Raw genomic sequence first — 23,089 nt, forward strand, 5'->3', positions numbered from 1 at the left:
TCTGTGCACTGCCTGGTATTTTTAATACATTAGCTCCCATTCACACATTAAAAAATCACCCAGAGCGCATAGATTATAGAAGCGTTCTATGCACGGAGCAGCAGATAAGAGTGGTTCACCATCAGTAAGCGTTGTATGCCTAAAGCCTGTTTAAACATTAGGTTTTGCATGGTACCTTCCCAAATCAACAACTGGGACAAAAAAGATTACTTTCTTAAGAATGACCAACAGTCTTCTGCACTCAAACAGGTTAAATGATGAGAAATGGGATGAACCTTCTTTTAGGTTTATTATAGCCAGACTGGGGTTCTTGGCGATTACTCAGTAAACTCACTAACTGTGACTAGATGCTAAAACACTAATGGTTTCTGCTCTGACCTTTTCTACTCTTTATCTTTTTGTCTGTTTTTTTTATCATGTAACCTCTTAGGGAAGGAAATATTGCCTTCTTTTATGTTGGGAAATTGCCCAGAACATTGCAGACACTACCCAAACAAAGAGTAACTATAATAATAACAAAAATAGGAGGAGGAGGTTTACTTGACCCCATACGAGCAGTCCCCTAAAGACTCCTATCAAACTCAATGGAATTGTAACCTGGCTTATTGCTTAAGTAAAATTACCCATAGTTAGCCAATATAATTAATGCTATCAAAATTTATAACAAAAAGGATGCATTGCTATGTAATCAAGAGATAACTGAACTCATTTTTGGAGTCATATATGATAGTTAACATACCTTTTGTGTTGTCCTATGATGGAGTTGAAGAGATCTAGAGTTTCCTCTAAGTTCAACTCCTGACTTCATAATCTTCAATATGCCACTGTTAGGTAAATCTCTGTGCCTCCATCTCATAATCTGTAAAACAGAGATAATGGTTTACATCTCAAAGCATTTGGATATATACAAATAAAATGCTACATAAGAGTTCGATACCATTAATACACTTTTTCTCCACTGAATAAGGTCTCAAAACAAAACCTTTCCCTTTGATCTTGTTTACTGCAACATGCCCTCTGTCAGTCCTCAACAGCACATTTTCAGTAGTGTATGATAAAAAGGTCAATGTAATGAAATAAACTCTGCAAATACCTCATTTTCCCTAGATTTAATTATGATGAATCTTCTCTACTGTGATAACATTTTTTAACCTTTATAATTTTACAAAGTGCTCATACCAGAATCTGTTAGTCCCTCATATTTCATGCTATGTAGTTCCATTTATCTCTCATCTATGAAATATAGAGCAAGCATGACATTTCATATTTTAGAAACTTGCAGTATTACACCAGGAACATCGCCTTCCTGTATCATTAATACCAACATTACGATTCAGACCCATGACTTCTAAGTCTTTCTTTTAGGTTAATTTATTGCAGTAATAAACCAATTTCTTTGCTTGCTTCTACTACTTTATATAACAGTATAAATATTTGAAAAGCATAGTATCAAGACCTCAGTTATCCTTAAAATTCTGTTAATACTTCCATGGTCTTACCTATGTGATTTTGCCATCAGCTATGAAAATGTCAGCCTTGTGACTGTAGCCCCATACTAACTACCATGAAGAAAATTAACCCTCTTAGCTGAAACCAGGACATGACTACTGGTGGGTCACCCCACTGAGTTTTCTTTAATTTTTGTTGATCCTCATGGGAATTCAGTATATCAGATAGTAAAACAATCTTTTGTATAGTTACCAGAATCTCTCCTCCTTAATTAGTCTCTACAGAAAAAAAGAAGCTGTAAGTATATATGTAAAGAGAGAATATGTGTTAAATAAGCAATTGCTATTGAAAACACTATCATAAATTAGCAAGTAGATGCAATGGTATCTTTGGCCAAGGCTATATTTGCAGCTCTGTCAGTGGTCTGTGGATCTGTCTCACCTCCTGCTAGCCATAGAACTTTTGTTGGGGAAATCTATCTTCATAGTTCAGCATTTAGCGTGGTTTTGGTTTAGGTCCTGGGAAAAAGAGATTTGACTCCACATGACTGTTTCTCCCATGAGCCAGCTTTTGGTTTCATTTCCGACTCTGGACAGTACTGGTAACCAAATGTAAAAAATTGACATAAACTGAGTGAAATTTCATTTGTGGTATTTGATAGTTTTCTCACTGAAAACCACTAAAATGTCAAGGTCTCAGGTAGTATAATACTCATATTAACAATTCTAAATGCCCATATCCAGAAAATTTGAGAACAAGTTTCTCACATCAGATGAAAATCACTGAAAGCTTCTCCACTTCAGTTGGTGCTGGTTCAGACTATGATATGAATGGATTTGAGCTTTGGAAATATATTTTTTTGTTACAAATTGTGACCTTATAAGACAATCAAGACTGGTAGTATTAATGATAATAATAAATGCAATTCTGAAGCCTTTAGTTAAGAAAATATAGTTGAATCCAGAATTACTCACTTTGTGTTGAACATGTTCAGTGGCAATTTTGCTTTAGTAAAGCTATCAAAAGTGGCTTAAAAAGATGATTTTTAAAATGGAAGAAATCAGTGGAGCTTCATTCCCCAAAAGACTCTTTAAATAGAAGGCTTGATTAAGTGAAAGTTAGTTGATGACTGCAAAAAAAAAAATCATTCCAGAAAATACTGAGTCCATAATTAAATAACCTGGCAAGATCCTGAGAAATGTAACCTGTGGAAAATGCAAACAAGGCCTATGGATGGAATAAGATTTCTCAATCACTCCAGTAGCACAGAAAATGGAAGCAAAACTACTAGTGAAGGAGAGATTTGAAAGGCACTTGCACCTTTTCTTTACCACTGAACTAGAGGTTTATTGTTTTGTTTGACAAACATTTCAAAACATGTGTTTTACCCATGACTTCTAAGACAAGAAAGAAATAAATGTGTTCGGTGTACAGTGTACAGGCCATTTGGCTATCAGGGAATCCTGCTGCTTTTCTTGGTAGCCTAATTGGCTCGACGCATTAGCAATTTAAGAGCTATTTGTAATTGTGCATCTGTGGACACAATCCCAGTTGCTCTTTGGGAAAATGTTCTGGGGAAACCTCCTGGCAAAAAGACTGCAAGACTAGTTTAGAAATGAAAGTTAAAAGAGCTGGAAAAAGGTTTCCAAACTAAATTATTCCGTAGCACTGTGAAACTTGTGTTAAAGGATATTTATAAGCACAATACAATGCAAATACAAATAATGCATTTCAGTTAAGACAAAGTTATTCCACAGATACAAGTATAAAAGCACATCCCCTAAAAAAACAAGCTGCAGTTCCCTGGACTTCAGTCCCCTAGGCATACTCTCTTTGAGCACAGTTAATGCATAGAAGACTGTACCTCTTTGCATTGCTTTGATGTTTACAGCTGTTGCAAACAACCAAATTAAATGTGTTTGCGTCAAAAATGTGTTAAAAATAATTCTAAGTTTGTAAAGCCAAGCACTCAAAATTTACAAAATGCCAGAAAATGGAAGAAATCTAGAAAATAAAGATCACTCATCATAGTGGATTTGTTTCTAATCACATCTTCCCATCCATTGTACTCCACTCCTATCCATTAAAAATAAATAAATAAATAAATAAATAAATAAATAAATAATCTAAAATTTATGGGAACATCTATAACTTTAAGGTCATCATACAGAAATGCCATTATGTGGAACCTTGTAAAAATGTTGTCAGCAGTACCTCTACTGTACTCCATAGCTGGCATTTCAGCCTGTCCCTGCTGCAATTAATAGTCACAGTAATAAGATTTTGAAGTTTAAATCTCTTGAAAGGAGAAAAGCTGCTTTTTATCCCTTTCTCAAAGCGTACAATATGATTGGCAAAGTATCAGGAATAATAAGACAACTAGTTGACGTAAACCCCAGGAGGAACAGAGCAGCTTTTGTTTTGAGCTCTCATCAAAATCTTGGAAAACTTGCAATAGGAAATGTTGCTGGAATGCAATGCAGGTTCTTATTCAGAGTTCTTACACGTTAGGCCTGCAATATCTGAAATCTCTTACCTGCTTCAGTAATTATTGTACACCGTCCCATTTGCTGCCTGTAGCTGAAACAGCTATACAGTGAAGTCTTTAAAATTTTCTTGATCCAAAAAATATAGATTTTATTCTCTATTAATGCATCATTATTCTTGTTGTTCCACTGGAGCTACTAGCCATTCTGATTGTTAATGCAGTAATTGCTATAAAGCATGAAATAATTGATGCAATCATGAATACTACATGTTCATAGAATAAATGCCTTAAAAAGAAAACGTAGCTTAAAACACTATACACACGAAGACCATACTTCCTAGACTGTATGTTAAATGTCATGTTAAATGTAAAAAAGGTTAAAAATTAAGGTTGTAAAGTCAACGTTACCAAGTAAGAAAAATCAAAACTTATGGTTCAAAAAGTATGGTATACTGTATCCACCACATAGACAAGCTGAGTTATCTTAAGCATTTAAAAACTATATGGTAACGACTTCACAAGAAAAAAAACAGAATAGAAAACCGTACCATTGGTCCTAAAGCATTTGCTGCAAACAGAAGGCTTTGGTAGGTACACAGATGTTTTTGTAAAACTCAAAATTTTACAAAAGTTTTCAGTTATGTAAGGATCAGTGTCACCTCTTGAATTTAATTTCTTCTTTTTTAAATGAGAGACAAATGAGAAAGATTTGCTTGTGGAGCTTGCATTAGTTGTATACTTTGCTGTGCAAGTACTCTCACCAAATCTGTTTGTGAGTGCAATATCATGTATTTCAAGTTCTGTGGACTTGAGTTACTTCCTTCTAATCAATCCAGTGGCTTAAAGGAGAGCATCCACTCCATAAAAACTACTTGAACTGCTGTGCTTTTATTCACATTGCATCCCACTTATGTCTGATGCTAAGATTTTTGTGTACATATCTCACAGATATGAAATCAGGTGGTTTGTGTGAGATCGCGTACGCTGCTTACAATCACACTGAAGGAACTCTAACTAAAGTACCAATCCATTCAGGCTGCAAGCAAAGTTAATGAAAGCACTAGTTATTATTCTAGTTAGCTTTGCAATATATATTCATCACTGAAATTCTGCAGGAACTCAAGCAAATGGATCAATTAAACCATTCACCTCTTCTGTAGTCTGCATGAAAGTAAAGAAGAGGCTAGAGCTCAAAATACCTGCTATGAGCATACAGACACGTAATGTGGTTCATAGCATTCCTAGGTAAGAGTGTGGCAGGAAGGCATTATACAGTGAGAAGGCTGAGCTGGATGTGTTCCCACAAGGAAGCAGATTGGTTTTGACTAGCTGCTTCTTATGCCTTTGAAAAACAGAGGCAAAAAAAGCAGCTTTTTGGAAAGAGGAAATGTTATTTTAACAAGATCTCTCTGACAGACAACTGATTGTATGAAATTTTTTTCTACTATTGTTCAGAGAAAAAAAAAAGAATATTTCTGATATAAATTACACAAAGAAATACTCAGCTCAAGGGGTAAGTCCAAATCAGTTTGCATATAAAGTCAAAACCAAACACAGGAAAGCCTTGAGGTAAGAACCAGAAAAAGTACCAGAGTAGTGTGCAGGAGGTTTGGGATCAAGTGATGTCACCAGCCACCTTCTGATTACGTTAATGAACAGAAGATACTCACCATGAACCACAGAAACTGGGGTGCCCTCTGTGGCAGGTTGATGGCATTTTCTCCTCACCTGTGATACTATGTGAAGGCTTTATTTTTAGAAATGAGCAAGATCTGTGGGTCTGCAATTGTTAAGGGTAGGAAAGTAGAACCTGCTCACTGCAGCTTTCTCTCCCTTTCAAATCTCTGCTCTCAAAAATGCAACAGATCTCCTTTTAGCAAGACAATAGATTAAAGTTATGTTAAAGATCAGAATTATTAGTTTGTATGTTTATAAAATCCAATATATTATCTATGTTTTTCAAGATGTTACTCTGTTTTGGTTTGGGTTTTTTCTTCATTTTAATTTTGCTCTCATTTCCAATTTGAGTTACAATCTCTTAAGTTAAAAATGTAAGATATGAACCATCCCTCCTGACTGGTCATTTGCTGTATTCAAGTTGTAGGGTGTTCATAAAATGGTCACTGGTCACATGTGGTGTGAGCTTTCAAATAAAGTAACTCTCCATTGCAGAAGATTCTTATAAACATCACACTCCAGTGGGTTCTTACAGTCCTGAGAGACATACAAACATGGGACCATCACAAACAAAAAACTTTAGTGGGTCCCAGTTCTATATAAAAATCCATTTAACAATATAGATGTGTTTACTAACTACTGGATGTTTAGAAAACATTTTGGTATAACATGTAGTTCCTTCTGCTTTCAGAATGAAATGCTACGTTGGAGGGGATTTTTCAGGATGGAGGACTGAGGGGGAGGAACAAGGGGAGGAACAGGGGGGTTTATTGTGGAGCTGCTGTGTTGAGTAGTCAGTGGTAGGTGGATGCTGCTTTGCAGAGAAATCATGCCAACTATTGCAAGAGGAAAAGGAAACTTACTCAAAAACTCGATTTTACTTTGTTTTCATTCTATTTGCCCATACTTGTACCTGCAACACTGATTCACTGATTTCAGCTTTCTAGTTATTTAGAAGCACTACAGTGATGCCAACTGGTACAGCCAAGAGCTTTCAGTTAAACACAGAGAGAGGAACATTGTACAAATAAAAGTCAGTTAAACAGTTCCCCAGATTAACTGGGGCTGTGTAGCCCAAGGCTATAAAAAATCTTGACTGGTCCAGCAAACTTTCAAGCCCGCATCCTGCCGATCTTCCTGCCGTAGGGAGCCTTTGTATAAGGCTCATTGTTACACAAAGCAGCTACTTCAGCAAAGGAATCACTTCAGGAATTTAAGCCTTATTTGAGGGGATTATCAGAAGTCATTGTTTTGATGTTTCTTAATTTTCAAGGTTTAAGAGAAGAGATGCTAACCCGTGGTCCAGTTCATTAAACTATATTCTGAATTAATTGCTACTCATGTCAAGATAATTTACCATAAACTGTAAAATGGAGTTTTATGGAGTACATTAATTCATGCACTGAAAGTTTCCCAAGCTCATGTACCCTCTGTTTAAATATAAGCTCTTCTGTATCTAGTACTCATTAAGCATTCTAAATATCACCATACATACCCAAAGATCTGAATATTATTTGATATTCAATATTTATTTAAAGTATTTTCTTACCCTGTACTTAGCTAATCACAATATATGAGAACTAGTTACAATTTTCAGGTCAGTGAATTAGAAGTCAAGATTTCTTACTGCTTTCCCTGATTGCTTACTGCTTCTGGGAAATAAATGTTAAATTTATGCATAGCAGTTATCCTAGATGACTGACATACATGTCTAAATTTCTGTGTCAACTTATGCCAGTTGAAAATCCTCACTCTGCAAAGCCCTGCTCTGTTTATTGGTCCTCAATATTTTTTAATTCATTTATATTTTGGAAGGAATATCCCATGTTTCTTTTTAACGAGGAGCCTCAGAATTTTTCCCTAACCAACTGATAGGTAACTCTCTTCACAGACAACTGTAGGTGGGCACTATTAATACTGCAGTCATTCAGTTTGGATGTATGTTGCAAAAAAGGGAGTTTCTGCCTAAGCTACAAATTTATTCCCCCCTAGCTTGTTAACTTAGTCCAGGCAAACATGCCTTCTATACCCCATATAAAGACATTTCTATTTGGATTGCAGACATTCTATACTAAAACCAAAATACGAACCTAAGTAAAAGGTGTAGTATGTCCTATCTATGAATTCATGGCTAGTAAAACCTTTTCTACCTTGATTGGTAAAAGAATCGTTCTTCACCAATTCATTAGAACTTTACTATAGACATTCATAAACTAACAATCTGAGGAGTCCAATTTTCTGTGCCTACATGTGTAATCAATGTTCAGAAGCACATTTCATTAAATCTTCAAACCAATGAAAACTACTAGAAGACCATCATCATCTGCATGTTCAGTCCCCTTCATTCCTCTCATCGGTGGCATTCAGTTAGGTTAAAATATTTGTTCTCCATGTCCAAACCTCTCCTTTAGTGTCTTTTAAATGAGGGACCATTTCATGCTGTGTGATCTCAACTTCCCTTGACGACAGCTCTATCCTACTGGAACTATGAAACTGTCAACATCAAGAGCAAAATTTAGGTGTGCAGAAGACAGAAATGGCTCAGCAGCTATCCCACAAACTCTTTCAATAGAGGTCAACAACCTCAGCATCTATGGGGAAAACTGCAAAACTCAATATTTCCATCAAACAGCCCAAAATAATGTGGCTAAAAGTTTCTTGCTAGCTGGAAGTAAAAGAAAAATATTTTGTACACATTACAGTTTCAGAAAATTAGTGGATAGTACCATGACAGACATGGAATAAGACAATGGATCACCTTGATTTAGTAGAAGTAAAAGGTGTGCATGGTCAGCCTTTGGGGAGTAATGCCTTGTAGTAAACATGAGGTAATATAAGGCAACTTTGCACCTTTGACAGAAGGCCAAGCAGGCCACACTAATAGTTTCTCCTTTGTTCTTAGGCACAGTATTGTCACAGTCAATGGAAGGTAATTTGAGGTCATCTTTATCAACAGATCAAAACCAAACCGAAGTTGTTTTTTACAACAACAACCTAACTTAAGAAACATTAGCTACATTAGCTTTTCATGCATATTTCCTATCCGAGCCCATATGATATGAGATCATCTAATATTCAAGGTTTCTTGGATTCAAGTACACACACTGTTATCTTCTTTTTAAAAAGCATTAAGCTGATGCAGTGGTGGTTAAATGGTTTGCCTGGAGTCATCCAGCACACGAAGGGTAGAGCCATTAATAAAACCCTGGAGTCCCAACTGACAAGTTCTATGTAGCAAGGATTGGAGTGTAGTTCCTCTCTAGGTAAATTAAAATGTTGTGGTTTATGTCAATAGAAATATGGGAATTTCCACAGTGCATTAGACCCTAACGCATATTACGCACTATCCTTCATTTGACAGTCACCAGCAGTAAAAAAGCAACTTTGCCCCTGCTCCCCGGTTGACAAATGTTTTGCTTTTGCCCCCATGCCAGCCATTATATTTTCCATGGATCTCTAAAAATGCATTTTCACATTACTGGTAAGAAGAACTAATGGCTTGTCCCACTAATGTCAGTCTTGATCCTAGCAATATAATCCCACCACTTCCCTTCTATGGGATCCAATTCCACAATGAACGAATTTAGAGAACTAAAACACCAGAAAATTAACCCTACCGGGGAGGGGGGGGGGGGGAAGGAAAAAAAGAAAAAAGAAAAAAAGAATAGTCATCCATCCCTTTTCTGCCTGAAATTTATTACTGTGGAAGCAGATATTACTGATTGTAACAACTCTGGGTATATACGATATGCATACAAGCATCTTCTTTCTGGAATCCCTGTACATTTTTAGCTTCGCTGATCTGAAACTTGTAGCAGCACACACAACACGTCTGGCCAGTGACCTCCCTCTGCTATTGGTACTGAGGCACACCAGCTGTGTGACTTCCTCAGCCAAGGGAGCAATAGGTCACCACTATTTTAAGTTCATTGACTGTCCCCTTATTTTAGTCTTGTGAAATTAGAAGACAATAAGCTCCTCCTCTGTTTTCTCTAGGCCATTCATTGTTTTATAATTTACCCTCCTGTTATTCACGTTTGTTCAAAACCAAACAGCATCAGCCTTTTTTGCCTATGCCCTTGCCCTGAAACAGTCTCATTACCCAGTCCTGGGTCCCTCCCTTGACAGGGACAACCAAATAAATATTTTTGCTGATTTCAAAATGCACTGCATTTACCCTTAGCATTTTCACTCATTTTCATAAAAGCAAATAAGCACTCCAGGAGTTCGATTCTGTATCACTATCCTGTTTGTGAGTTAATTTAACTTCATGCAAAGTTGATACAAAACATAACAATTGTTATGAAGTAGTATTTCACAGTCGTTCTTTACTGATGTAAATGACAATATCAAGTAAACTGGAAAAGAAAATCTGACCTAGAAAAATACAAGCATATTAATTAAATCATACTGCCTGTCCCTTACTAAATTATACATTTCTAAATCTTTTAGAAGCATGCCTTTTCAGATAACTCAGGGGATTTGCAGTTGTCTACCGAGCTTTTCATTTCTAGGTCACTTGTTAAAGCTACCCCAGGTCAGCACTGACTGAAAATTATTACTGTCTGGCAGCTGTTTTGTAGTCTACATAAAATGAATTAGTGGTTTCATTCCACTTCCTAATGGACAAGTGTCCCCATCTTACACTTTGACCTAAATGACATCCTGTTGACTACTGCAGGGAAAGAACTAAATAAACTCCTTTTATTTGTAGGTAGGTCCTCATGGTTAGGAATGAGACCAGTGGTACCCCTGGACCTATGATAGCACTACTCTACAAAAAATAAAACCCTCCATCTATTTTAGTGAGCTGTTGCAGCAAATGTTTTGGTCCTCAGAGAATCTTTGTCGTGTGGTTCAGTGGGTGGGGAACATGCCACAGGTTGCCCACTGTTACAGTTAAAAAGAGAGGTTGCCGCCCACACCATTTCACTGTTCAAAGGGCAGAGAATGTGTGTATGTATGTGTGTATGTATGTGTGTGTGTACTTGCGTATGTATGCAAGAAACCAGAGGAATAATCCATAAAGGTTTCCTGTTTAACAGTAGTAGAAGGAAAATTGCTAGTTGATAGAGAGAAAATTGTATCCAAAATGTTTTAATAATAACATGGCGGACAAACAGATAAAGAGAATTCCTATTTAACAGCAAGAGATGGAAATTATAATGTGATCCGTATTTGACTTCTACTTATTGTGCTCGATTTGTGCTAGGAATAAAACAGGTTTTCCTGTCTTGAAAGCTCTCAGTCTTACACTTTCACAAGCATTGCTTTCCTTTCTTTTTAGAGTAGATACAAGCACAAATGTACCAACATGTATTATTAAAGGACTTTGTGTCTATTTGTATTTAAAATATTTCTCACAGAAATAAACTTTAAATATGTCCATTATTTTCTCTGTTTTCCCTTGTCTTTTTTCTTTGGATGATAAATAAGTCTCTGTGAATATGGCACTATCCCTGTCCTCACTGAGCTAGGACAAATTTCCCCTAAGGCCTCCATTTCCCTCTGCATTTTCATTTGTCATTCTGCTCAGCCTGCAGCAATTCAAACAGACCTGCTCCTTGACTGTGAAATCTTCACCTCTTCCTATCCACCAGGATAAGGTTGCTTCTCTATGGTTTTGTGACAACTGAAAATAAAAAAGAGGGACTATCAACTTCATCTGTCACCATCTTTTCATGCGCTTGTCCCTCAATGACCCTACTGTCTCTCTTCCTATTTGTTTCTTCTGAATGTATTGCTCATCTTTCCTTCTTTGCTACTCCTCACTCCCTTCCCCATTTAACCTAACTTTTCCCAAAGCAGCCCTCATTCCACAAATAAAAAGCTGATAACTTCAAGGTGAGTTCTCCACCTTGAGAACAACACAGGCATCCAGGTTGTGCTAGGCTCCATGCTCCTTTCATAATTCACCACATAACTTTTTTGAAAAGCCAGATGCATAAGTTAGACTGGCTCCTAGGGAGATTACATTTCTGTTACTAGCACTTGCAAGTAAAAAATTGCGCTGATATTGATCCTTCTATTATTCCATGCATGATATTTTCTGTTGGACAAACTATTCTGGGATGATTGTACATAGGACTTTATTTCATTATTATATGTACAAGCATTCTATATACAGATGTATTTTACATGTTTTTCTTTTTTCCTTTACCACTGAGTTACATGGCTTCTAAATTTTGTTCTGTGAGCCCTCCTCACAAGCTGTCTCTCTGAGAAGGAATTTATCTGTATAGAAAGTGGTTTCCATTTAACGAATATTACAAAGAATCACAGGCAGATTTACCAGTGTTTTCTAACTCAGAACTAGGAGTCTTTTCAGGGACTTTAGAACAAAGAATGGGCATGAGGCCAGTTAAACACTCACTGCCATTTCTTGTCCATCTGTCCTTGACTGGAGCGTAAGAAGTTGCACAAGTTCTCCTTTGCAATCAACTAGACATTATCTAGAAGAACAGACACAAATGCACATTCAAATTCTACAGAGCATTTAATATTAAAAGACATATTCTGGTAGCATCCAAGCTACCTTTCCAATAATTAAAAAAAATAAACCAGCTTTCCAATGGATTTGTGATTGTGTTTGTATTCCCTAATATATAACATCCTGCACCAAATGTATTTGCTGTTTAGGCTGCAGTCTTTTCCTCAGTGGGGTACTAATTTAAAAATCGAAGTCTAAGAATACAATTAAACTTTGCTTTTACTGTGTCAGGCACCGACCTCCTCCTAACCCCTAGATTCTGCCTCTGTATGTTTACATTTTGCTGTTACTTGCCTCTTCTTGCCTTTGATTGCTACCTTTCTTATAGGAAACCACCTTCCACTGGCAATAACACAGATAGATGATGAAAAGGCTCTTCTGTCTCTTTGTTCATAAGATTTGAATTGTTTGTGTTTGACTATTATTCAAAGACTAATACTTTGGTTATGACTGGCCATTCTTGGATCTTTTCTACAAAAGTGGTTCTTACACGGTCAGCCAGGAACTACTGAATTGATAATTTTGATTACATTTCCATGATAAACAGCAGTACAGAACATGACTGATTTTATATGCTACTCTAAGATCCGTATTTTCAATGTACAAATACTTACACCTGATACAAGCAGTACAGTTGCTATATTGGTCAACAGAGACTTGTTCACCAGCTCTGGCATAGATTCATGGCTTGGACACTAAAATCTGACATTTGTGGCTGAAAATTGCTTCTCTCTTAGAGTAAAATCAGGATTTTATGAACTACTCAATACTACTTTGTCTTTAGGCACCAGAAGGGTACTTTCTCAGCAGTTATTTCCATCTAACATAAAACTGATCTTGCTACCCTAATAGCACCTGAAATCATAAAGAAAGGGACATAAACTCTTTTGAATTTAACAAAAATGTGTAGTAAAAAAGTTACACAAATGCTTACATTCTGTGATCATCGCGTATGTGATATTTTAACTTTCGCAGACTTTGCAGCTATCAAAGGAATTTCAGGTCAGAACCTAGGATGATGGGACTGAACTAGGGTCAACAAGTCCTAACAAATCTGTCAAAGCAGTCAATTGTTTAAAATTCTCTGTATTGGGAAATTGTTCCTAAAGCTTGTTCCTCTGTCAGTTAAAAACTTTTTCATGTTTTTACAATGTGTATTAACCATGTTATTATATCCAGTCATTTGTGTGCTAATACTGGCCCAAGTATTTCTTTTCCTTTTCAGGTGTCTACTATCCTGCTTCACTGTCCCTTTCAACATTCATTTTGTGAACTAAGGAAAAGAAGCTCTTTCAGTCTCCTCTCGCAAGAGCAGCTTTCTATTCCACACTTCACCCTGATCATCCTTCTCTGCACCTATTCCATTTGAAGTCATTTTTCTTGTTAAGAATTGTAAAAAATATTTCAGAATACACCTTTTCCAGTGCTCTGTGTGGCAGCAATAGTACGTCTTTCTCCCTTCAGTATACCCCACTCGATACATTCAGTAAGCCAGGACATCCCTTTCTCAGCTGTATCTGAGAGATTCAGACTTATCCCACAAGTGGCTAATATATTTCTCCCTTCTGTCATGTCTGAGGATATCCCAGTTTCAACAGTGACACCTTATTTTCCACTAGTAGTGAATTTCAGTAGCTTATTACTTTTTGTTCCAAAGCTAATGCAAAATAGTATGTGTAACTGATTCCAACACTGAAGCTTGAGGAGCTCTACTGGTTGCCTTCCTGCAGCCTACTATTTCCCTTTCAGAGTCATCGTTGTTATTTCCCTTTATAAACTTGCTCATTCATATTAGATATAGTGTATTAATTCCCACAGACTCTAGCTTAACAAACTAAGCTCATAAACACTCAAATAGCATCATATGAAATGCTTTACTAAAGTCCAGACAAGTGGTATCTACTCTATTTCCTTTCCCTAGAAAACAAATTATCAATGAAAGCTATTAAGTAGTTCTGCTACAATATACCTTTATAAATTCAACTTTTTGCTCTATTTTCCATTTACTTTCCCACCTTTAAATATTCTTCCCACCGAAGACTGTTCTAAACCTTTGCATGCTAGTAAGACAACTAAAGCACTAGTAGCCCATGTTATTCTTCCTAAACATAGGCCCTGCATTTGCCATTCAATAGTCACATGACTTTGTCCTGGGTTTGACAGATTTATTAAAACCCAACTGTTTCAAGACTTTTATCATTTAACACAGTTCTTTCAGAATTTGATGGAGCTGATATGGTTCTTCTGATGTGATCACATGGCACTTGTTGAGCTTCGCTTCCAGATCCAGTAGAGCAGTTTCCATTTCTATATACTCATTCATGCTCATTCATATTGTCCTCTTATTCAACACCTCCAATGTTTTTGAAAAGTGAGGAAAATCTATAATTAGTTTCTCCCCTCAGCTGAATTACACTGCTCCTTCAGCTAGCGTAAGAACCTTTGTAGATCTATATCAAAGCATCAGAGGAGGATTGACAGGCTATTTCATAGAAAATAAGTATTCCACTTTTCACTAAAATACATTTAGAAATCTTTCTAAGACTGCCTTGTAAGATAGGTGTTAAAAACAGATCAAGTCTCTTCTGGTTCCTAACTGCATTTTGACAAATTTCAGGAATTGAATAGTCTCTTCACAAATTCAGCAAAATGTTACATGTTTTGCATTGAACATGATGCTAGAGTAAAGTGGTTTCTTGGTTTGGTTTCAGTTTTAAACCACACGACAATCAATCCTTCCCAAAAGACTTTATTTTGGTGGAATAATTGTTATCAAGCAACTTTGCTTTAACAACTTCTTTGCTGAGAAAAGAAGAGGGAATAAAAAACACAGCTTTCAAACCACAGAGCAACCGTTGAAAACTTAAAACCACAATACCCAAGAACAGACTGAGCCTATGATTACCTAACACAAAATGTGGTTTAAACTGGGCATCATACCAAGTTTTTCACAGAAACCCAAGGGGAAAATGGAGTATAAGTATCCATGGTTACAGTGACCCTTACTTGGCACCTGAAGAGATCTTTCTAGAAAAAGACAGGTAGAAACATTTATCAGGGTCCTCAGAAGTAGCAAGGCTTCTTCCTGTTTTTATAAGTTAAAAAAAAGATAAAATAGCACTTAGTACAGACTGTCCTGAACACAGACTGTAACCTAGAAATATTTTTAGAATTCCCCTCTTGTGTGTTTTTCACAATATTCACTCGGTACTGAAAAATAACCTCAGAAATATAGAACTATCTACTTAAAATAATGGCAAATACCTAGAATAAGAAACTCATTTATAAAATGAGTGTTTGAGGACTGAAGTCTTTCTTCCCATGTTCAGTTGCACTGAACTCATGAATGAAGGAACAGGATCTTAGACTAAAATTTTGAATGGAAAAAGTTTGAAGTGTAAATTAAGCTAAATTGGAACCATCACTGCTAAGCATTGAAGCTTCTACACTCCTTGACTTCTGTTCGGCTATACCTTGGAGTGTAATGATATAGCTGAACACAGATGACAGTTTGCTTCAATGGCATTTTTTCTTACTTCTTCACTGACACTTACTCACCTGTTCTCTGTTTACATGTATGTTTGGGGAAGATTTTTTTAAATGTATGCTGATGCATAACTAGGCATACTGAAGCGTGAACAAACATGCACACATGGAACAAATATTCGTGACAACTAATTTTCTAGATGCATCTCCTATGTGTGCAGTAATGTGGTGAGACAGTGAAAAAAAGAGAGCTGAACTGAGTTTGGATGGAAAGTTCCTCCCTCCCCGGCCGGGCGGAACACAGCTATTTCACATTAAGGCCACATGTACAAGCCAAATGCAGTCCTCCTTGTGAAAAAGGAAAAGGCAGGAAGAGATTTTTAATACCCTTTACTTTCTAGGATGGTCATCCTCTATTCTTTATGCTCCTTAAGGATTCTGCCTCACTCTCTCTTGTAGAGGTGAGGGCTCCACAGTTCCTTATAACAAGACTGTTGCTGAATCACCCAACTGTATAGATCTGATCTGGATCAGGCATTAGCACGCTATCGCTTTTCTGTTCAAATCAGCCAAAGCCCATGCCATGATGTTTGTAAAGTCTTTGTTCCAGCCATTATGGAAATTATGTGGATGATGCCTTGTTCAGCATACAGTTTGCCCAAAGTTCCCTGTTCCACTTTCTAAAAACTAATTTGAACCAGCAAGATGAAAGTTTAGCAAGTTCAGTTGTAAGAGATTAGCTCTTTATATCATGTGGCTGGAGCACTCTATGAAGTAAGAGATGATACCCTGAAAATTGTATTTACCTCCCCATTAAATCAGAAACAGAGGTTCAACATCCAAATTATTTCTTCAAGCAGTTCTCCTGCTTTCATAGAGGTTGGTCACCTAATGACTGAGAAGAAACCATATTGTGTGACCTCAGTGATTATTTACAAAGATTAGGCCCCAAATCCTACCTACCAAATTTTCAAAACAGCAAGAGCAAATATCACTATTCATAACCAATCATCTCAAAACAATAAGTGTATAATATCATACTCATTTCACTGGCAATTAATGAACAGAGAAAGGAAGGTACCTGCCATAAATATTACTACAGCTCTCTATCTACATCCTTATATTTGACTACAAATAAATGGATATAGCAGGCTGTATATGTGTATTTACTCATGGTATTTAAGCAAGTGCTGTATATAGAGGGCTTGGCTGCAGCACTGAAAATCTGGTAACATTTAATGGAGATTTTTTTGGTTGTTTTAGAAATGTTGGGTCATGTTTTCAATGACATCAAACTGATGGACAGTTACAGAGTAAATGCTACCAATTATATTGCCAAAGTAAGAAAGAAACGATGAATTTCGGTGATCTCCCTACTTGCTGAACAACAGATTCAGTCACCAATTTTGAGAGGAAGCACAGACAGGAGCAATCTCTGGCATGCAGATGCAAAAACAAGTATCCAAGCTGAGGTTCAGCACTCATATATACAGACTGTACTTCAAAGCTGTTGGCAATAAAACTAAAACATTTGTGAGCTTCAGACTGCTTAACTGAGCTAAACAGGAAGAGTTGTTGCTCCTGCTCTGCTTTCAGTGCCACTTTTTAGACACAGAACAAGTCGGCAAATGAACTGAAGAAGTTAATGCAGCAAGCTCAGAAGCTCACAACACATGAAAAATCAATACCTACTACCACATCCAAAGAAAGGAATTAGAAGAAATGTGTGAAAATGATAAAGAAAACATGGCACATGCTAGCATACTTTGTTACATCCCAAGTACGCAGTTCCACAAACACCATTTCAACAAAAGATTGACCAAAAACTGTCAGGGCGGAAACACAACATCAAAATGCTATTTCCATTGTGTAGAGCAAATGGGCTTAATGTACGTAAATATAAGTGGATGTATTTTGATCCAGGTAACTCTGGGCACTGCTAATGGCAGAGGAGTGAGGACATGGTCTGATGGACCTACTTTGAATAATTCAGGTTGAAAGGAACCTCTGGATTCAAAGCTAGATCAGGTCGCTCAGGGGCCTGTTCAGTCTATTAGTCTCCAGGTAGCTATGTTCTGTTTACACTGGTAGGAGAAGCAATGCACAGTCCCAGATATAACCATAACTCTAAAGCTATGTACTAAGAAATCATGAAATTGTGAAATTGCACACATGTATACATGAATATCTGAGCTAGATTTTCTAATTTTATCCGTATGCTCTTAAGACGGGAATATAGCATACTTTTAATATGGGTGCAGAGAAGCAAATCCTATCCTTAGTAATCCAAGCTGAACTGCAAGCAAGTTTCTAATGGAATTTTACAGCATAAAAGAACATCATAAAAAAACCATCTCATAGCTAAGCAGAAATCTATCTGAATGCTATGAAAGCCAAAATCCTACCTGGCTATAGTAAAGAAATTACTCATGATATAATTAGGTAGGTTTTAGTTTGTTTTCGTAATTCTGATCTGACCAAAATTCTGGAAAAAACCCACTTCGACATGTCTCCAGAAGTGTTCTGCTATATAATCATCAAAGATAAAACCTTCAGCTTCAGTGATATGCAAATGAAGACTTGTTTGTTAAAAGGATTAACAAAGTTGTTCAAAGCATCTTTTTAGTCTACTCTGCTTCCAAACAAACAATAAACGGTCCGCATGCAGTGAGATTTGCTAACCCATAAACATAGCCAAATGGAGGAAGAAGATCAGAACCTTAATGAGTTTGGTCCCCTTTGAATTTTAGCTGATCAGTGTCACCAATAATTTCAACAGGCTCTAAAATAAGCATTTTGTGTCTTCAAAGTGCCTTGCAAACATCAACCAATTAATCCCTATGACTCTCCTCTGAGGTAGGTAAGTAGGTATTGTTATCCCTATTTTACAGTTGGGTGAACACAGTCAGAAGGGTTAAGTGATTTGCCGCAGGCCACAGATGGAGGTGGGATTAAAACACAAGAGTGACTATGACTCCTTTTAGAGGACAGCACTTTTTTTTCCTGCTGACTTTTCTGTGCTGACTTTAGACATCTTGGCCTCATGGCAATACTTAAAGGAAACAAAATAAATTCTCTTTATTAAAAGCAAGGAACCATAATGAAATCTCTCTTTTATGTCAGTGTTGATAACGTTTTTGTTGCCTTATACTGATGTAAGACTTTTCCTTTAATTTTGTTCTGATATTCAAGTACCATTCCTTTCATACAGGGACTTATTCCTGTGGTAATGCAACATACTACCAATTGAAAGAGATATTCTGCTCCTTTGCTGATTTTATTTTGTCTTTCTGCTTTGAAATCAGTAAATTTAGGTGGCACCCTGCCCATAAGGTGGGCAGACGCTCTCCTTCCAGGACCAGGGTAACAGTTGGCAGGCTTCTTCCATTGCAGCACAGGCAGAAAGAAATGGAGACAGGGAGCTTTGAGAACCAAGAGCAAAGAAAGCCATTAACTGAAACCTAACTCCAGCAAACCGCTTGTAACCATTCTAACAGGCGTAAGATTGATACCTTTCCCACTTCAACAGAAGGATCAGATGGAAAAAGCAGTGTATATCCTTTTCCTCTCTATATATACAACTTCAAGCCACTTGAAGACCCATTTGTCATGAAGTCAATCCAGCGTATGGTAATAAACATTTGAGTTTTACAAGGAAACCGCTTTTCATCTAGTGGCCAGCAAGTCCACAACATCAGTTCCCTGGAGTATTATTTAGAATAGAACAATCCACAACTCAAACCTAATGTCTCACAAAGCCTGAGCATATTTTCTGTTATTTTTTCAGAAGACATTCCCCCCACTTTCAAAAGTCTTCCAGTACAGGAATTGACATGTACAGAGAAAATCAGTGAATATTTGAAAATTATTCATTCTCTACTATATAGTACAGTAATTTTAGACATGTTGCTGGTTATGTATTTTTAAGACATAATCATCTATATGCCCTGAAAGGAGAGCTCCATTAAGGCTACAAAATAAGGAATAGTTTATTAATACACCATTGTAATTATTACACTACAGTGGTATTCATATATTATCACTGTAGGGATCATAGCTCCTTTGTGTTAGGTGTCACCCACAGACAATGGTGTCATCAACCTTTTATTAGCTGGAAGTTTACTTTGTTAAAGACAGTTGTGAAACCTTCAAATCAAGTAAGTAATTTAAAATAGTTGAATAAAATGCAATTTATTTTTCTATTTCTGTGGATATTGAATCAAAAGGATATTTTATCCATTAGAAAAGTTTATTAGAAACTATTTTGCTCTTGCATGACCATCACTGATGTCTCTTTTTAGAAGACAAAAAAATATGTTAATGATTCACAACCTGAGGAATTGTATTTTTAGCCTAACAATGTAAGAACGTAGGATTTTGAATTTCAGAGGGCACATTTTCAGTAATAAATGTACTACATTGGTTAGGAAGGGTCTGATTTTCACAATAATTCTGTGACCAGAAAAACATGTTACGCAAAACATAAGCTTGGAAATTGCTATTTGCTAGTTCTGTCTTAAGAAGATTTGTCGCTAACTCTGATTTACATGCTCTGCAGAAACAGCTCCCTTCTTTTATCACTTTGGAAATCATTAACTTGCCCTCCATGGTCCTCTGTGCAACAAAGGAAGTTTGGAAGTTTTCACATGGGTTTTCTGATAGGAGAAACAAAAGAGATCGTAGATTATAAAACAGCAGTGTGAATGATAGTTTTAGAGGGCCTTCATCCAAACACATCTTTCAGTGACATCTCATCAGATAGGGTATCAGTCCCCACATTTCCCACCACTTGGCACTACCACGCTTCAGGGCTAATCTGTGCAACTAGATCATTCCTCAGTTCCGAATTTCTTATGTTATCTATGAACACAAATAACTAAGTCATTGTCCCATATCCCATTAATTAACAAAATCAGTTTTCATGTAATACACTTTGCTGTTACAGATCTGTCCGCACAGAAAAACGGAGGTGTGATAACGCTTGCCTACTTGGGCTGTAATTACACTTGCAGTTCCGTGCATCAATACCCCACATGTCGATGCACTCCATGCTATCCACCCCAAAAAGTAACCCAACAACTCTCAAACTTGTCAAATAGCTCAAGACTTCATGTACACATATATATTTTTTTGCTCATCTGCAACCATTGCCACAAGCCACCTGCACTACAAGCATATTTTAATGTCCTGCACTGCATAGATAGAGAAGGAACAGTGTTTAATCTTCTATGCCCCTCTGAGATAAGAATATGTTCTCCATAAAAATACATCTGTCACCCACATGACTTTCTGGCAAGGTAGGATCTAATTTTTCCTAAAAGTTCATCTCCCCTATATGCAGCTCCGTGTCCTGATTAGTTTTTTAGCACCTGTTCAATATGCACATTTCTGAAAATCTGGTTCACATGTTTGCAAGGTCAGTAGTCTGGAGAGCCTTTCAAGCAGCATACCCTTGCTGAAAACTGCACAGCAATTGTTGGTGCCAAGAGCTGGGCATCATCCATAAGAGAAAAAGTGAAAGATTATTATTTCAACATGATCCTACTTATCCATACATAAAAATCCGCTCATTTATCTGCCTAGTCATCTAAAGCTAGGCTGCAGATTACTTGAGGCATGTATTTTTCCTATTTGTATGTCTAGAAAGTAGTGAACACATCACAGGTTCTATGGAAAACATGGGAAAAATAGCAAGAATCATAATTTTGTCACACTTGTTTTTAAAGAAGTTCAGGAGAGTAGAACTATGGTAATGTAAGACTAGGATTAGTATCTAAAAATGGGGATTCAGTAGAAGATTTTTTTATGTCTATAGAATTCTAGCATGGTATCCCTCTCAATTTTTTCTGGATATAAACTCAAAGTAGATATTGAATTTTCTGAAGACTGTTAATTCCTGAGCTATAATCAATTACAGTTTGCTTTTAATGCAATTTGTACACGATATTCCAGACCTGCTAACAAAATATCAATTACTATCACATTATGTATTTAAAGTACATAGTCACATTATAGGTCATACCTTACATACCATGTTTTTAACAAAAAGATAATCACTGTTATTAATCATAACCAAACTCATACCCACTGTAATGCATAAGAAGGAGTTCTGGAGCTTTTAGTAGAAGAGTAAGAGAGTGACTCTTGTCAAATACCTGGAAATAATCTTTGCATCTAAAACTGGTGGCTAACTCGGAGCATGTAAACTGGTAATAGGGGCATTTAAGAATAAAACCTTTGTCAAACTTTCATTTTATTCATCCCTTTTGGCTGCCAGGGTAATTTGAGCATATTGTTATTACATAAAGAATGCCCCTCTCCTTTCTTCTTCTTTCCACTCCAAATTCCAACTGTAAAGAGCAAATCCATAAAATGGAATAATTTATTCCCAATGTAGTTACTCACTACGATGTGAGTTGTGAAATTGGGGGGGGGGGGGAAGCAACACACTATTCTAATCAAAATCTTTTCTACAAATTAGTTTACCTGCATGAATATCAACAGTACTGAGACCCCAGAGACAACTGTCAAGAAAATCCATGATTCTGTTTTATTTTTCTTTATACTTGTGTTGCTTTTCCCTTGCAAACCTATTTTATGATTGCTATTTATATCCTACATCTACAATTTCAGGTTTTTCTCTCTTCTTTTAATTATCCAACTACTGTAAACAGATCATTACTAAAGATATTCACCCTTCACATTTAAAAAACTAATTTACCAAGCTTAAGGAGAAAGACGAGACATGTTGCTGACATTAGTGGTCAAATAAAGAACTCACTGTTTGCTGTTTTTAGATGACAAGATATTGAGCATGCAGATCCATGGCTGGCAGCACCATGATTTTGGCAATGTTGTATTTTCATCCTGATTTCTATTGTTTCTTTAACACTTACATTTCTTGTAACTTTCCAAAGCTTTTTGGAACAATGAACCATGATAGTATCTCAGACCTGCAGCTGCCCATCAGACTTCTCACCCAAAACCACAGACACCAGAGGAGTTCAGTGGGTAACCTGCAGCCCACTCGCCTTGCAGTCCCTGAAAGGTCTGCAGAACCTCTCATCCCTCAGTAAGGACCATCCCCCTACTTTCTGCCTCTCCCAATACTCTTCAGCAGGGAAGACAGACAACTCTGAGGACTGAGCTGACTATACTTTGAAGGGTATTGCAGGACCTCTCGTCTTCCTCCTCTATCACAATTCCTGGACCAGTGACTTCACCCGGAGTTCGCCTGGGGTACCCATGGCAACACACTTCAAAGAATTTTCTTGAGGGGAAATTCAAAAACCCGCTTGTATGAACACATCAATCAGAGGGTGGCAAATGCCCCTGCAAGGAGCAACGCCCCCGCGGGCACTTGGGGCAAATGCAGTTCCCATGGCCCGACGCTGCAGACAAAGAGCGGTCCGAGGCGGCCGCCCGGAGCCCGGGGGCGCGGTGACACCCGCGGGGAGGAGCCAGACGCGGGCTGCCCCCGGGGGCGGGGGGGGACAGCA

General features: G+C 37.1%; 1 long non-coding RNA gene across 1 annotated transcript in view; it reads right to left on the bottom strand.

The window, feature by feature from the left end:
• Positions 1–739: 739 nt before the first annotated feature.
• Positions 740–23,089, bottom strand: part of LOC129208313 (uncharacterized) — a 69,252-nt gene continuing 46,902 nt past the window's right edge. Inside the window, exon 3 of the long non-coding RNA XR_008577772.1 lies at positions 740–859. This is a non-coding gene — a long non-coding RNA (uncharacterized LOC129208313). The remainder of the gene's footprint in view (positions 860–23,089) is intronic.

This window comes from Grus americana, chromosome 6, assembly GCF_028858705.1.
Source record: "Grus americana isolate bGruAme1 chromosome 6, bGruAme1.mat, whole genome shotgun sequence".
Taxonomy (NCBI): domain Eukaryota; kingdom Metazoa; phylum Chordata; class Aves; order Gruiformes; family Gruidae; genus Grus; species Grus americana.